The 18341-nt window shown below is 38.2% G+C and overlaps 3 non-coding genes across 3 annotated transcripts; all 3 read right to left on the bottom strand.

Moving 5' to 3' along the window:
- Positions 1–310: 310 nt before the first annotated feature.
- Positions 311–418, bottom strand: LOC112780818 (small nucleolar RNA R71). The gene has a single exon (XR_003191631.1). It is a non-coding gene; the product is annotated as a small nucleolar RNA R71 (small nucleolar RNA).
- A 9372-nt stretch (positions 419–9790) lies between these two features.
- On the bottom strand, positions 9791–9898 carry LOC112782044 (small nucleolar RNA R71). The gene has a single exon (XR_003192787.1). It is a non-coding gene; the product is annotated as a small nucleolar RNA R71 (small nucleolar RNA).
- A 5990-nt stretch (positions 9899–15888) lies between these two features.
- Positions 15889–15996, bottom strand: LOC112780213 (small nucleolar RNA R71). The gene has a single exon (XR_003191065.1). It is a non-coding gene; the product is annotated as a small nucleolar RNA R71 (small nucleolar RNA).
- Positions 15997–18341: the final 2345 nt, after the last annotated feature.

The raw sequence follows: 18341 nt of genomic DNA, 5'->3' as shown, positions 1-18341 counted from the left end.
CATCCCTACCATTGGAGCAAACAATTTTAAGCTTAAACCTCAATTAGTTTCTCTGATGCAGCAGAACTGCAAGTTTTATGGACTTCCATCTGAAGATCCTTTTCAGTTCTTAACTGAATTTTTGCAGATCTGTGATACTGTTAAGACTAATGGAGTAGATCCTGAAGTCTATAGGATTATGCTTTTCTCTTTTGCTATAAGAGACAGAGCTAGAGTGTGGTTGGACTCTCAACCCAAAGATAGCCTGAACTCATGGGATAAGCTGGTCAAGGCTTTCTTAGCCAAGTTCTTTCCTCCTCAAAAGCTGAGTAAGCTTAGGGTGGATGTTCAGACCTTCAGACAGAAAGAAGGTGAATCCCTCTATGAAGCTTGGGAGAGATACAAAGAACTGACAAAAAAGTGTCCTTCTGACATGCTTTCAGAATGGACCATCTTGGATATATTCTATGATGGTCTGTCTGAATTAGCTAAGATGTCATTGGATACTTCTGCAGGTGGATCCATTCACCTAAAGAAAATGCCTGCAGAAGCTCAAGAACTCATTGACATGGTTGCTAATAACTAGTTCATGTACACTTCTGAGAGGAATCCTGTGAGTAATGGGACGCCTATGAAGAAGGGAGTTCTTGAAATTGATACTCTGAATGCTATTGATGAGGGGATAATTTATACGCTTTTTGGCATTGTTTTTAGTATGTTTTTAGTAGGATCTAGTTACTTTTAGGGATGTTTTCATTAGTTTTTATGCTAAATTCACATTTCTGGACTTTACTATGAGTTTGTATGTTTTTCTGCGATTTCAGGTATTTTCTAGCTGAAATTGGGGGACTTGAGCAAAAATCAGATTCAGAGGTTGAAGAAGGACTGCTGATGTTGTTGGATTCTGACCTCCCTGCACTCAAAGTGAATTTGCTGGAGCTACAGAACTCAAAATGGCGCACTTCCAATTGCGTTGGAAAGTAGACATCCAGGGCTTTCCAGCAATGTATAATAGTCCATACTTTGACCGAGTTTAGATGATGTAAAAGGGCGTTGAACGCCAGTTCTACGCTGCTGTCTGGAGTTAAACGCCAGAAACACGTCACAAACCAGAGTTGAACGTCAGAAATACATTACAACCTGGCGTTCAACTCCAGAAAGAGCCTCTCCACGTGTAACATTCAAGCTCAGCCCAATCACACACCAAGTGGGCCCCGGAAGTGGATTTATGCATCAATACTTACTTCTGTAAACCCTAGTAGCTAGTTTATTATAAATAGAACTTTTTACTATTGTATTAGACATCTTGGGACGTCTGGTTCTTAGATCAGAGGGGCTGGCCATTCGGCCATGCCTGAACCTTTCACTTATGTATTTTCATACGGTAGAGTTTCTGCACTCCATAGATTAAGGTGTGGAGCTCTGCTGTTCCTCATGAATTAATGCAAAGTACTACTGTTTTTCTATTCAATTCAACTTATTCCGCTTCTAAGATATTCATTCACACTTCAACCTGAATGTGATGAACGTGACAATCATCATCATTCCCCCACGAACGCGTGCCTGACAACCACTTCCGTTCCACCTTAGATTGAATGAGTATCTCTTGGATCTCTTAATCAGAATCTTTGTGGTATAAGCTAGATTGATGGTGGCATTCATGAGAGTCCGAAAAGTCTAAACCTTGTCTGTGGTATTCCGAGTAGGGCTCTGGGATTGAATGACTGTGACGAACTTCAAACTCGCGATTGCTGGGCGTAGTGACAGACGCAAAATGAGGGTGAATCCTATTCCAGCATGATCGAGAACCTCAAATGATTAGCCGTGCTGTGACAGAGCATTTGGACCATTTTCACAAGAGGATAGGATACAGCCATTGGCAAGGGTGATGCCTCTAGACGATTTGCCATGCAGTGACAGCGCATCAGACCATTTTCCAAAGAGGATTAAAAGTAGCCATTGACAATGGTGATGTCCTTGCATAAAGCCAGCCATGGAAAGGAGTAAGATTGATTGGGTGAAGACAGCAGGAAAGCAGAGATTCAGAGGAACAAATGCATCTCTATACGCTTATTGATGAGCGGATAATTTATACGCTTTTTGGCACTGTTTTTAGTATATTTTTAGTAGAATCTGGTTACTTTTAGGGATGTTTTCATTAGTTTTTATGTTAAATTCACATTTCTGGACTTTACTATGAGTTTGTGTGTTTTTCTGTGATTTCAGGTATTTTCTGGCTGAAATTGAGGGACTTGAGCAAAAATCAGATTCAGAGGTTGAAGAAGGACTGCTGATGCTATTGGATTCTGACCTCCCTGCACTCAAAGTAAATTTTCTGGAGCTACAGAACTCAACATGGCGCGCTTCTAATTGCGTTGGAAAGTAGACATCCAGGGCTTTCCAGAAATGTATAATAGTTCATACTTTGAACGAGTTTAGACGACGTAAAAGGGCGTTGAACGCCAGTTCTACGCTGCTGTCTGGAGTTAAATGCCAGAAACAAGTCACAAACCAGAGTTGAATGCCAGAAATACGTTACAACTTGGCGTTCAACTCCAGAAAGAGCCTCTACACGTGGAACATTCAAGCTCAGCCCAAGCACACACCAAGTGGGCCCCGGAAGTGGATTTATGCATCAATTACTTACTTCTGTAAACCCTAGTAGCCAGTTTATTATAAATAGGACTTTTTACTATTGTATTAGACATCTTTGGATTATCTTTTGATCTTTGGATCATCTTTGGACGCCTAGTTCTTAGATCAGAGGGGCTGGCCATTCGGCCATTCCTGAAGCTTTCACTTATGTATTTTCAAACAGTAGAGTTTGTACACTCCATAGATTAAGGTGTGGAGCTCTGCTGTTCCTCATGAATTAATGCAAAGTACTACTGTTTTTCTATTCAACTCAACTTATTCCGCTTCTAAGATATTCATTCGCACTTCAACATGAATGTGATGAACGTGACAATCATCATCATTCCCTATGAACGCGTGCCTGACAACCACTTCCGTTCTACCTTAGATTGAATGAGTATCTCTTGGATCTCTTAATCAGAATCTTCGTGGTATAAGCTAGATTGATGGCGGCATTCATGAGAATCCGGAAAGTCTAAACCTTGTCTGTGGTATTCCGACTAGGATTCAGGGATTGAATGACTGTGACGAGCTTCAAACTCGCGAATGCTGGGCGTAGTGACAGACGCAAAAGGAGTGTGAATCCTATTCCAGCATGATCGAGAACCTTAGATGATTAGCCATGCTGTGACAGAGCATTTGGACAATTTTCACAAGAGGATGGGATGTAGCCATTGACAACGGTGATGCCCTTACATAAAGCCAGCCATGGAAAGGAGTAGGATTGATTGGATGAAGGCAGCAGAAAAGCAGAGGTTCAGAGGAACGAACGCATCTCTATGCGCTTATCTGAAATTCTCACCAATGATTTACATAAGTATTTCTATCCTGCTTTTATTATTTATTTTTGAAAACACCATAACTCTTTTATATCCGCCTGACTGAGATTTACAAGGTGACCATAGCTTGCTTCATACCAACAATCTCCGTGGGATCGACCCTTACTCACGTAAGGTTTATTACTTGGATGACCCAGTGCACTTGCTGGTTAGTTGTATCGAAGTTGTGACAAATTATGAATTGAGATTAGAGCACCATGTTTTTGGAGCCATTACCAGAGATCACAATTTCGTGCACCACTTATCTGAAATTCTAACCAACGAATTACATAAGTATTTCTATACTTATTTTCTATTTATTATTAAAATTCGAAAACTCCATAACTTTTTGATATCCGCCTGACTGAGATTTACAAGGTGACCATAGCTTGCTTCATACCAACAATCTCCGTGGGATCGACCCTTACTCACGTAAGGTTTATTACTTGGACGACCCAGTGCACTTGCTGGTTAGTTGTATCGAAGTTGTGAATGAAAACCAATTTATTAAGACGTGCGTACAGAGTTTTTGGCGCCGTTGCCTGAGATCACAATTTCGTGCACCAAGTTTTTGGCACCGTTGCTGGGGACTGTTCGAGTTTGGACAACTGACGGTTCATCTTGTTGCTCAGATTAGGTAATTTTCTTTTTGTTTTATTTTCAAAAATTTTTTAAAAATCTTTCAAAAATTTCTCATCTGTTTTCGAAAAAAAAATAAAAAAATTCTTTTCAAAAATTTTTATTATGTTCTTCAGAATTTTTAAGAATGAATTCTAGTGTTTCATGATGATTTGTTGAATCCTAGCTGGTTGTAAGCCATGTCTAATCTTTTGAACTGGGGTTTCAACTTATCATCACAAGAGTTTGTTGATCCTCACACACTTAGTTGCTCTATACAGAAAAAATATCAATATCTTCTAAAGCTTGGCTGGCTATTAAGCCATGCCTAACCCTCAAATTGGAGCTTTAGACTAAGATTGCAAGATTCCTGGAATTCATATTAAAAATTTTGGAATCCTTATTTTTCTTTTTTACACTAATTTTCAAAAAATACCAAAAAAAAAAAATTAGAAAATCATAAAAATAAAAAATATTTCATGTTTCTTGTTTGAGTCTTGAGTCAAATTGTAAGTTTGGTGTCAATTGCATGTTCATCTTGCATTTTTCAAAAAAATCATGCATTCATAGTGTTCTTCATGATCTTCAAGTTGTTCTTAGTAAGTCTTCTTGTTTGATCTTGATGTTTTCTTGTTTTGCATCTTTTCTTGTTTTTCATGTGCATGTTTGCATTCATAGTGTCTGAACATGAAAGATTTCTAAGTTTGGTGTCTTGCATGTTTTATTTGCATATAAAATTTTTCAAAAATATATTCTTGATGTTCATCATGATCTTCAAAGTGTTCTTGGTGTTCATCATGACATTCATAGCATTCTTGCATGCATTCATTGTTTTGATCTAAAATCTCCATGCATTGAGCATTTTCATTGTTTTTCTCTCTCATCATTAAAAATTCAAAAATAAAAAAAAATATCTTCCCCTTTTTCTCTCATAAAATTCGAAAATTTGAGTTGACTTTTTCAAAAATTTTTAAAATCTAGTTGTTTCTCATGAGTCAAATCAAATTTTCAATTTGAAAATCTTATCTTTTTCAAAATCTTTTTCAAAAATCATATCTTTTTCATTTTTCTTAGTTATTTTCGAAAATTTTAAAAATATTTTTCAAAAATCTTTTTCTTATCTTTATCACATAATTTTCGAAAATATCATCATCAATTAATGTTTTGATTCAAAAATTTCAAGTTTGTTACTTACTTGTTAAGAAAGATTCAAACTTTGAGTTCTAGAATCATATCTTGTGATTTCTTGTGAATCAAGTCATTAATTGTGATTTTAAAAATCAAATCATTTTCAAACCTAATTTCAATCATATCTTTTCAAAAATATCTTCTTATCTTATCTTTTTCAAAAATTTGATTTTAAAATATCTTTTCTAACTTCCTATCTTCTTATCTTTTCAAAATTGATTTTCAAATTTGTTTCAACTAACTAACTAACTTTTTGTTTGTTTCTTATCTTTTTCAAAACTACCTAACTAACCCTCTCTCTCTCTAATTTTTGAAAATATGTCCCTCTTTTTCAAAAATTTCTTTTTAATTAATGACGAGCGGATAATTTATACGCTTTTTGGCATTGTTTTTAGTATGTTTTTAGTAGAATCTAGTTACTTTTAGGGATGTTTTCATTAGTTTTTATGTTAAATTCACATTTCTGGACTTTACTATGAGTTTGTGTGTTTTTCTGTGATTTTAGGTATTTTCTGGCTGAAATTGAGGGACTTGAGCAGAAATCAGATTCAGAGGTTGAAGAAGGACTGCTGATGCTGTTGGATTCTGACCTTCCTACACTCAAAGTGAATTTTCTGGAGCTACAGAACTCGAAATGGCGCGCTTTTAATTGCGTTGGAAAGTAGACATCCAGGGTTTTCCAGCAATGTATAATAGTCTATACTTTGGCCAAGAATAGACGATGCAAACTGGCGTTCAACGCCAGCTTTCTGCCCAAATCTGGCGTCCAGCGCCAGAAAAGGAGCCAAAACCAGAGTTGAACGCCCAAACTGGCACAAAAGCTGGCGTTCAACTTCAAGGAGGACCTCTACACGTGAAACACTCAAAGCTCATCCCAAGCACACACCAAGTGGGCCCCAGAAGTGGATTTATGCATCGATTACTTACTTCTGTAAATCCTAGTAGCTAGTTTATTATAAATAAGACCTCTTACTATTGTATTAGACATCTTTGGATTATCTTTTGATCCTTTGATCATCTTTGGATGCCTGGTTCTTAGATCAGAGGGGCTGGCCATTCGGCCATGCCTGGACCTTTCACTTATGTAATTTTAACGGTAGAGTTTCTACACTCCATAGATTAAGGTGTGGAGCTCTGCTGTTCCTCAAAGATTAATGCAAAGTACTACTGTTTTCTATTCAATTCATCTTGTTTCGCTTCTAAGATATTCATTCGCACTTCAATCTGAATGTGATGAACGTGACAATCATCATCACTCCCTATGAACGCGTGCCTGACAACCACCTCCGTTCTACCTCCGATTGAATGAGTATCTCTTAGATCTCTTAATCAGAATCTTCGTGGCGTAAGCTAGAATGATGGCAGCATTCAAGAGAATCTGGAAAGTCTAAACATTGTCTGTGGTATTCCGAGTAGGATTCAATGAATGAATGACTGTGACGAGCTTCAAACTCGCGATTGCAGGGCGTTAGTAACAGACGCAAAAGGATAGTAAATCCTATTCCATCATGATCGAGAACCGACAGATGAATAGCCGTGCCGTGACAGGGTGCGTTGACCATTTTCACTGAGAGGATAAGATGAAGCCATTGACAAGGGTGATGCCTCCAGACGATTAGCCGTGCCGTGACAGGGCATTGGATCATTTTCCCAAGAGATGACCGAAAGTAGCCATTGACAGTGGTGATGTATCACATAAAGCCAGCCATGGAAAGGAGTAAGACTGATTGGATGAAGATAGCAGGAAAGCAGAGGTTCAGAGGAACGAAAGCATCTCCATTCGCTTATCTGAAATTCTCACCAATGAATTACATAAGTATTTCTATCCCTATTTTATTATATTATTTTTGAAAACTCTATAACCATTTGATATCCGCCTGACTGAGATTTTCAAGGTGACCATAGCTTGCTTCATACCGACAATCTCCGTGGGATTCGACCCTTACTCACGTAAGGTATTACTTGGACGACCCAGTGCACTTGCTGGTTAGTTATGCGAAGTTGTGAAAATATGTTTAGACCATGGTTCTGTGCATCCGTTTTTGGTGCCATTGCCAGGGAATCAATTTCGAACAACAATTCACAACCCGAGTAGTAATTTCGCATACCAAGTTTTTGGCGCCGTTGCCGGGGATTGTTCGAGTTTGGACAACTGATGGTTCATCTTGTTGCTCAGATTAGGTATTTTTCTTTTTGTTTGTTTTCAAAAAAAAAATTTCAAAAAAAAAATTTTTTTTTCATCTGTTTTCGAAAAAAAATGTTTTCAAAAATATTATTTTTCTTCAGAATTTTTAAGAATGAATTCTAGTGTTTCATGAAGCATGTTGAAGCCTATCTGGCTGTAAAGCCATACCCAAACTGCTTTGGGATTGGTCTTCGACTAAGCACCTCAATGGAGTCATGCCCAATTCTTCTGGATAGGGCATGTTAGGCTTGTCATGTCTGAATAACACTCATATTTTTATTAAAGCTTGGCTGGCTATTAAGCCATGCCTGACCCTTTGATTGGAGCTTTAAGACTAACATGGCAAGATTCCTGGAATTCATATTAAAAATTTTGGAATCCTTATTTTTATTTTTCACAATAATTTTCGAAAAAAATTAAAAGAAAATACAAAAAAATCATAAAATCATAAAAATCAAAAATATTTTTGTGTTCTTGTTTGAGTCTTGAGTCATGTTATAAGTTTGGTGTCAATTGCATGTGCATCTTGCATTTTTCGAATATTCTCATGCATTCATAGTGTTCTTCATGATCTTCAAGTTGTTCTTGGTAAGTCTTCTTGTTTGATCTTTGCATTTGCATGTTTTGTGTCTTTTCTTGTTTTTCATATGCATTCTTGGATTCTTAGTGTCTAAGCATTAAAGAATTCTAAGTTTGGTGTCTTGCATGTTTTCTTTGCATTAAAAATTTTTCAAAATTATGTTCTTGATGTTCATCATGATCTTCATAGTGTTCTTGGTGTTCATCTTGACATTCATAGCATTCTTGCATGCATTCATTGTTTTGATAAAAAAAATTTCATGCATTGCATCTTTTTAGTGTTTTTCTCTCTCATCATAAAAATTCAAAAATCAAAAAAATATCTCTTCCCTTTTTCTCTCATCAAAATTTGAAAATTAGATTTGACTTTTTCAAAAATTTTTAAAATCTAGTTGTTTTCATGAGTCAAATCAAATTTTCAATTTAAAAATCTCATCTTTTTCAAAATCTTTTTCAAAAATCAAATCTTTTTCAAATTTCTTAGTTATTTTCAAAAATTCCAAAAATATTTTTCAAAAATTTTTTTCTTATTTTTATATCAAATTTTCGAAAATAACATAATCAATTAATGTTTTGATTCAAAAATTTCAAGTTTGTTACTTACTTGTTAAGAAAGATTCAAACTTTAAGTTCTAGAATCATATCTTGTGATTTCTTGTGAATCAAGTCATTAATTGTGATTTTAAAAAAAAAATTTCAAATCTTTTTCAAAACTAATTTCAATCATATCTTTTCAAAATATCCTTTTATCTTATCTTTTTCAAAAATGTGATTTCAAAATATCTTTTCTAACTTCCTAACTTCTTATCTTTTCAAATTTGTTTCAACTAACTAACTAACTTTTTGTTTATTTCTTAACTTTTTCAAAACTACCTAACTAACTCTCTCTCTCTCTCTAATTTTCGAAAATATCTTCCCTCTTTTTCAAAAATTTCTTTTTTATTAAGTAATTATTTTTATTTTTGATTTTAAAATTTTTCGAAAAAATATACTAACCTTTTTCAAAAACTATTTTCGAAAATCACTAACTCCTTTTCAAAAATTATTTTCGAAAATTCTCCCTCTCCCATCTTATTCTATTTATTTATTCATCTACTTACATCTCATCTCACATCTCTACCCTTCTCACAGTTGTGTTTCTTCCATTACATTACATTCTTTGTCTCCCTCTTTTCTCCCACTCACAAAGGGATCCCTATACTGTGGTATAAAAGATCTCTATAATTATTATTTTTCTGTGCCCTCTTCTTTGTCATATGAGCAGGAGCAAGGACAAGAATATTCTTGTTGAAGCAGATCCAGAACCTGAAAGGACTCTGAAGAGAAAATTAAGAGAAGCTAAATTACAACAATCCAGAGATAACCTTTCAGAAATTTTCGAACAGGAAGAGGAGATGGCAGCCGAAATAATAATAATGCAAGGAGGATGCTTGGTGACTTTACTACACCTAATTCCAATTTACATGGAAGAAGCATCTCCATTCCTGCCATTGGAGCAAACAACTTTGAGCTGAAACCTCAATTAGTTTCTCTGATGCAGCAGAACTGCAAGTTTCATGGACTTCCATCTGAAGATCCTTTTCAGTTCTTAACTGAATTCTTGCAGATATGTGATACTGTTAAGACTAATGGAGTAGATCCTGAAGTCTACAGGCTCATGCTTTTCCCTTTTGCTGTAAGAGACAGAGCTAGAATATGGTTGGACTCTCAACCTAAAGATAGCCTGAACTCTTGGGATAAGCTGGTCAAGGCTTTCTTAGCCAAGTTCTTTCCTCCTCAAAAGCTGAGCAAGCTTAGAGTGGATGTTCAAACCTTCAGACAGAAAGAAGGTGAATCCCTCTATGAAGCTTGGGAGAGATACAAAGGACTGACCAAAAAGTGTCCTTCTGACATGCTTTCAGAATGGAAAATCCTGGATATATTCTATGATGGTTTATCTGAGTTATCAAAGATGTCATTGGATACTTCTGCAGGTGGATCCATTCACCTAAAGAAAACGCCTGCAGAAGCTCAAGAACTCATTGACATGGTTGCAAATAACCAGTTCATGTATACTTCTGAGAGGAATCCTGTGAATAATGGGACGCCTATGAAGAAGGGAGTTCTTGAGCTTGATACTCTGAATGCCATATTGGCTCAGAACAAAATATTGACTCAGCAAGTCAATATGATTTCTCAGAGTCTGAATGGAATGCAAGCTGCATCCAACAATACTCAAGAGGCTTCTCCTGAAGAAGAAGCTTATGATCCTGAGAACCCTGCAATAGCAGAGGTGAATTACTTAGGTGAACCTTATGGAAACACCTATAACTCATCATGGAGAAATCATCCAAATTTCTCATGGAAGGATCAAAAGCCTCAACAAGGCTTTAATAATGATGGAAGAAACAGGTTTAACAATAATAAACCTTTTCCATTATCCACTCAGCAACAGACAGAGAACTCTGAACAAAATACTTCTAATTTGGCAAACTTAGTCTCTGATCTGTCCAAGGCCACTGTGAGTTTCATGAATGAAACAAGGTCCTCCATTAGAAATTTGGAAGCACAAGTGGGCCAGCTGAGTAAGAGGATCACTGAAATCCCTCCTAGTACTCTCCCAAGCAATACAGAAGAGAATCCAAAAGGAGAGTGCAAGGCCATTGACATAAGCAAAATGGCCGAACCCAATGAGGGAGAGGAGGACGTGAATCCCAAGGAGGAAGACTTCCTGGGACGTCCAGTGACTAATAAGGAGCTTCCCTCTGAGGAACCAAAGGAATCTGAGACTCATCTAGAGACCATAGAGATTCTATTGAACCTCCTTATGCCCTTCATGAGCTCTGATGAGTATTCCTCTTCTGAAGAGAATGAGGATGTTACTGAAGAGCAAACTGCCAAGTTTCTTGGTGCAATCATGAAGCTAAATGCCAAATTATTTGGCATTGATACTTGGGAAGTTGAACCTCCCTTGTTCACCAATGAACTAAGTGATCTGGATCAACTGACATTGCCTCAGAAGAGACAGGATCCTGGGAAGTTCATAATACCTTGTACCATAGGCACCATGATCTTTAAGGCTCTGTGTGACCTTGGTTCAGGAATAAACCTCATGCCCCTCTCTGTAATAGAGAAACTAGGAATCTATGGGGTGCAAGCTGCTAAAATCTCATTAGAGATGGCAGACAATTCAAGAAAACAGGCATATGGACAAGTAGAGGACGTGTTAGTAAAGGTTGAAGGCCTTTACATCCCTGCTGATTTCATAGTCCTGGATACTGGAAAGGAAGAGGATGAATCCATCATCTTAGGAAGACCTTTCCTGGCCACAGCAAGAGCTGTGATTGATGTTGACAGAGGTGAACTAGTCCTTCAATGGAATGAGGACTCCCTTGTGTTTAAAACTCAAGGATCTCCCTCTGCAACCATGGAGAGGAAGCATGAAAAGCTTCTCTCAAAGCAGAGTCAACCCAAGCCCCCACAGTCAAACTCTAAGTTTGGTGTTGGGAGGCCACAACCAAACTCTAAGTTTGGTGTTGAACTCCCATATCCAAACTCTAAGTTTAGTGTTGGAGAGTTTCAACAATACTCTGAACATCTGTGAGGCTCCATGAGAGCCTACTGTCAAGCTATTGACATTAAAGAAGCGCTTGTTGGGAGGCAACCCAATGATTATTTATCTAACTATATTTTTGTTTTTCATGTTTTCTTAGGTTCATGATCATCCCTTCTGTTCTCCATTCACCACTCACATCCATACACACATCCCTCCATCTCCTCCATATCTTCTTCTTCTTCTATTCTTTCTTCTTTTGCTCAAGGGCGAGCAACATTCTAAGTTTGGTGTGGTAAAAGCATAAGCTTTTTGTTTTTCCATTACCATTGATGGCACCTAAACCTCTAAAAGAGGGGAAGGGAAGACAAAGGCTTCCACCTCCGAGTCATGGGAGATGGAAAGATTCATCTCAAGGGTCTATAGCTCAGTGGTAGAACATGTGACTGCAAATCAAGAGATCCCTGAGATACCTCAGGGGATACACTTCCCTCCACATAAATATTAGGAGCAAATCAACACCTCCCTAGGAGAATTAAGTTCCAACATGGGACAATTAAGGGTGGAACATCAAGAGCACTCCATCATCCTTCATGAAATAAGAGAAGATCAAAAAGCAATGAGGGAGGAGCAACAAAGACAAGGAAGAGACATAGAAGAGCTCAAAGACATCTTTGGTTCCTCAAGAAGGAAACGCCACCATCACTAAGGTGGATTCATTCCTTGTTCTTATTTCTTCTGTTTTTCATTTTCTATGTTATGTGCTTATCTATGTTTGTGTCTTCATTACATGATCATTAGTAGTTAGTAACTATGTCTTAAAAGTTATGAATGTCCTATGAATCTATCACCTCTCTTAAATGAAAAATGTTTTAATTCAAAAGAACAAGAAGTACATGAGTTTTGAATTTATCCTTGAACTTAGTTTAATTATATTGATGTGGTGACAATGCTTCTTGTTTTCTGAATGAATGCTTGAACAGTGAATATGTCTTTTGAAGTTGTTGTTTAAGAATGTTAAATATGTTGGCTCTTGAAAGAATGATGACGAGGAGACATGTTATTTGATAATTTGAAAAATCACAAAAATGATTCTTGAAGTAAGAAAAAGCAGCAAAGAACAAAGCTTGCAGAAAAAAAATAGGCAAAAAAAAAATATAATAGAAAGAAAAAGAAAAAGCAAGTAGAAAAAGCCAAAACCTCTTAAAACCAAGAGGCAAGAGCAAAAAGCCAATAACCCTTAAAACCAAAAGGCAAGGGCAAATAAAAAGGATCCCAAGGCTTTGAGCATCAGTGGATAGGAGGGCCTAAAGGAATAAAATCCTGGTCTAAGCGGCTAAACCAAGCTGTCCCTAACCATGTGCTTGTGGCGTGTAGGTGTCAATTGAAAACTTGAGACTGAGCGGTTAAAGTCAAGATCCAAAGCAAAAAAAGAGTGTGCTTAAGAACCCTGGACACCTCTAATTGGGGACTTTAGCAAAGCTGAGTCACAATCTGAAAAGGTTCACCTAATTATGTGTCTGTAGCATTTATGTATCCGGTGGTAATACTGGAAAACAAAGTGCTTAGGGCCACGGCCAAGACTCATAAAGAAGCTGTGTTCAAGAATCATCATACTGAACTAGGAGAATCAATAACACTATCTGAACTCTGAGTTCCTATAGATGCCAATCATTCTGAACCTCAATGGATAAAGTGAGATGCCAAAACTATTCAAGAGGCAAAAAGCTATAAGTCCCGCTCATTTGATTGGAGCTATGTTTCATTGATAGTTTGGAGTTTATAGTATATTCTCTTCTTTTTATCCTATTTGATTTTCAGTTGCTTGGGGACAAGCAACAATTTAAGTTTGGTGTTGTGATGAGCGGATAATTTATACGCTTTTTGGCATTGTTTTTAGTATGTTTTTAGTAGAATCTAGTTACTTTTAGGGATGTTTTCATTAGTTTTTATGTTAAATTCACATTTCTGGACTTTACTATGAGTTTGTATGTTTTTCTGTGATTTCAGGTATTTTCTGGCTGAAATTGAGGGACTTGAGCAGAAATCAGATTCAGAGGTTGAAGAAGGACTGCTGATGCTGTTGGATTCTGACCTCCCTGCACTCAAAGTGAATTTTCTGGAGCTACAGAACTCGAAATGGCGCGCTTCCAATTGCGTTGGAAAGTACACATCCAGGGCTTTCCCGAAATATATAATAGTTAATACTTTGTCCAAGAATAGACGACGAAAACCGGCGTTCAATGCCAGCTTTCTGCCCAAATCTGGCGTCCAGCGCCAGAAAAGGAGCCAAAACCAGAGTTGAACGCCCAAACTGGCACAAAAGCTGGCGTTCAACTCCAAGGAGGACCTCTACACGTGCAACACTCAAAGCTCAGCCCAAGCACACACCAAGTGGGCCCCAGAAGTGGATTTATGCATCAATTACTTACTTCTGTAAACCCTAGTAGCTAGTTTATTATAAATAGGACCTCTTACTATTGTATTAGACATCTTTGGATAATCTTTTGATCCTTTGATCATCTTTGGACGCCTGGTTCTTAGATCAGAGGGGCTGGCCATTCGGCCATGCCTGGACCTTTCACTTATGTAATTTTAACGGTAGAGTTTCTACACTCCATAGATTAAGGTGTGGAGCTCTGCTGTTCCTCAAAGATTAATGCAAAGTACTACTGTTTTCTATTCAATTCATCTTGTTTCGCTTCTAAGATATTCATTCGCACTTCAATCTGAATGTGATGAACGTGACAATCATCATCATTCCCTATGAACGCGTGCCTGACAACCACCTCCGTTCTACCTCCGATTGAATGAGTATCTCTTAGATCTCTTAATCAGAATCTTTGTGGCGTAAGCTAGAATGATGGCGGCATTCAAGAGAATCCGGAATGTCTAAACCTTGTCTGTGGTATTCTGAGTAGGATTCAATGAATGAATGACTGTGACGAGCTTCAAACTCGCGATTGCAGGGCGTTAGTGACAGACACAAAAGGATAGTAAATCCTATTCCAGCATGATCGAGAACTGACAGATGAATAGCCGTGCCGTGACAGGGTGCGTTGACCATTTTAACTGAGAGGATAAGATGAAGCCATTGACAAGGGTGATGCCTCCAGACGATTAGCCGTGCCCTGACAGGGCATTGGATCATTTACCCGAGAGATGACCGAAAGTAGCCATTGACAGTGGTGATGTATCACATAAAGCCAGCCATGGAAAGGAGTAAGACTGATTGGATGAAGATAGCAGGAAAGCAGAGGTTCAGAGGAACGAAAGCATCTCCATTCGGTTATCTGAAATTCTCACCAATGAATTACATAAGTATTTCTATCCCTATTTTATTATATTATTTTCGAAAACTCTATAACCATTTGATATCCGCCTGACTGAGATTTACAAGGTGACCATAGCTTGCTTCATACCGACAATCTCCGTGGGGTTCGACCCTTACTCACGTAAGGTATTACTTGGACGACCTAGTGCACTTGCTGGTTAGTTATGCGAAGTTGTGAAAATATGTTTAGACCATGGTTCTGTGCATCCGTTTTTGGTGCCATTGCCAGGGAATCAATTTCGAACAACAATTCACAACTCGAGTAGCAATTTTGCATACCAATTAACTAATTATTTTAATTTTTGATTTTAATTTTCAAAAATCACTAACTCTTTTTCAAAAATTATTTTCGAAAATCCTCTTTCTCTCTCATCTTATTCTATTATTCATCTACTAACATCTCTTCCTTACTCACCTAAGGGAACCTCTACACCTGGGCAAAAAGGATCCCTATTATTATTATTTTTCTGTTCCCTCTCTTTTTCATGTGAGCAGGAGCAAGGATAAGAATATTGTTGTTGAAGCAGATCCAGAACCTGAAAGGACTCTGAAGAGGAAACTAAGAGAAGCTAAATTACAACAATCCAGCAAGCACCTTTCAGAAATTTTCGAACAGGAAGAGGAGATGGCAGCCGAAAATAATAATAATGCAAGGAGAATGCTTGGTGACTTTACTGCACCTAATTCCAATTTACATGGAAGAAGCATCTCCATCCCTACCATTGGAGCAAACAATTTTGAGCTAAAACCTCAGCTAGTTTCTCTGATGCAGCAGAACTGCAAGTTTCATGGACTTCCATCTGAAGATCCTTTTCAGTTCTTAACTGAATTCTTGCAGATATGTGATACTGTTAAGACTAATGGAGTAGATCCTGAAGTCTACAGGCTCATGCTTTTCCCCTTTGCTGTAAGAGACAGAGCTGGAGTGTGGTTGGACTCCCAACCCAAAGATAGCCTGAACTCTTGGGATAAGCTGGTCAAGGCTTTCTTAGCCAAGTTCTTTCCTCCTCAAAAGCTTAGTAAGCTTAGAGTGGATGTTCAGACCTTCAGACAGAAAGAAGGTGAATCCCTCTATGAAGCTTGGGAGAGATATAAAGGACTGACCAAAAAGTGTCCTTCTGACATGCTTTCAGAATAGACCATCCTGGATATATTCTATGATGGTCTGTCTGAGTTATCTAAGATGTCATTGGATACTTCTGCAGGTGGATCCATTCACCTAAAGAAAATGCCTGCAGAAGCTCAAGAACTCATTGACATGGTTGCTAATAACCAGTTCATGTACACTTCTGAGAGGAATCCTGTGAGTAATGGGACGCCTATGAAGAAGGGAATTCTTGAAATTGATACTCTGAATGCCATATTGGCTCAGAACAAAATATTGACTCAGCAATTTAATATATTTTCTCAGAGTCTGAATGGAATGCAAGCTGCATCCAACAGTACTCAAGAGGCATCTTCTGAAGAAGAAGCTTATGATCCTGAGAACCCTGCAATAGCAGAGGTAAATTACTTGGGTGAACCTTATGGAAACACCTATAATCCATCATGGAGAAATCATCCAAATCTCTCATGGAAGGATCAACAAAAGCCTCAACAAGGCTTTAATAATGGTGGAAGATACAGGTTTAGCAATAGCAAGCCTTTTTCATCATCCACTCAGCAACAGACAGAGAGCTCTGAACATAATACATCTAATTTAGCAAACTTAGTCTCTGATCTATCTAAGGCCACTGTAAGTTTCATGAATGAAACAAGGTCCTCCATTAGAAATTTGGAGGCACAAGTGGGCCAGCTGAGTAAAAGGATCACTAAAATCCCTCCCTGTACTCTCCCAAGCAATACAGAAGAAAATCCAAAGAGAGATTGCAAGGCCATTGACATAACCAAAATGGCCAAACCCAAAGAGGGAGAGGAGGACGTGAATCCCAAGGGGGAAGACCTCCTGGGACGTCCAGTGATCAATAAGGAGTTTCCCTCTGAGGAACCAAAGGAATCTGAGACTCATTTAGAGACCATAGAGATTCCATTAAACCTCCTTATGCCATTCATGAGCTCTGATGAGTATTCCTCTTCTGAAGAGAATGAGGATGTTACTGAAGAGTAAGTTACCAAGTACCTTGGTGCAATCATGAAGCTGAATGCCAAATTATTTGGTAATGAGACTTGGGAAGATGAACCTCCCTTGCTCATCAATGAACTGAGTGATCTGGATCAACTGACATTGCCTCAGAAGAAACAGGATCATGGAAAGTTCTTAATACCTTGTACCATAGGCACCATGACCTTTGAGAAGGCTCTGTGTGACCTTGGGTCAGGAATAAACCTCATGCCACTCTCTGTAATGGAGAAACTAAGAACCCTTGAGGTACAGGAAGCCAATTTCTCATTAGAAATGGCAGACAAATCCATGAAAATAGCTTATGGACAAGTAGAGGACATGTTAGTAAAGGTTAAAGGCCTTTACATCCCTGCTGATTTCATAATCCTGGATACTGGGAAGGATGAGGATGAATCTATCATTCTTGGAAGACCCTTCCTAGCCACAGCAAGAGCTGTGATTGATGTGGACAGAGGAGAATTGATCCTTCAACTAAATGAGGACAAACTTGTGTTTAAAACTCAAGGATTTCTCTCTGTACCCATGGAGAGGAAGCATAAAAAGCTTCTCTCACTGCAGAGTCAACCAAAGCCCCCACAGTCAAACTCTAAGTTTGGTGTTGGGAGGCCACAACGTTGAACTCCCATATCCAAATTCTAAGTTTGGTGTTGAGGAGTCTCAACAATGCTCTGAACATCTGTGAGGCTCCATGAGAGCCCACTGTCAAGCTATTGACATTAAAGAAGCGTTTGTTGGGAGGCAACCCAATTTTTATTTATCTAATTCTATTTTATTTTTATTGTTCTTTCATGTTTTATTAGGTTCATGATCATATGGAGTCCAAAATAAATATAAAAATTGAAAACGGAATCAAAAACAGCAGAAGAAAAATCACACCCTGGAGGAAGACCTTACTGGCGTTTAAACGCCAGTAAAAAGCATCTGGCTGGCGTTCAACGTCAGAACAGAGCATGGTTCTGGCGCTGAACGCCCAAAATGGGCAGCATCTGGGCGTTTGAATGCCAGAATTGCACCCTGGAGAAGAGCTAGAGCTGAACGCCCAGAACAAGCATGGTTCTGGCGTTCAACGCTAGAAATGGGCAACAAATGGGCGTTCAACGCCCAGAACAAGCACCAATCTGGCGCTGAACGCCCAGAGTTGTGTGCAAGGGCATTTTGCATGCCTAATATGGTGCAAGGTTGTAAATCCTTGGACACCTCAGGATCTGTGGACCCCATAGGATCCCCACCTACCTCCACTCACTTCTTCTCACCCCTCTTTCACACAATCCCATAAACACTCTTCCTCAAAACTCTTCACCAATCACCTCAATCTCTCTTCCCTATCACCACTTAACCACTCACATCCATCC

The sequence above is a fragment of the Arachis hypogaea genome, chromosome 19 (genome assembly GCF_003086295.3).
Source record: "Arachis hypogaea cultivar Tifrunner chromosome 19, arahy.Tifrunner.gnm2.J5K5, whole genome shotgun sequence".
Taxonomy (NCBI): Eukaryota; Viridiplantae; Streptophyta; class Magnoliopsida; order Fabales; family Fabaceae; genus Arachis; species Arachis hypogaea.
This window is presented reverse-complemented; position numbering and strand designations above follow the sequence as displayed.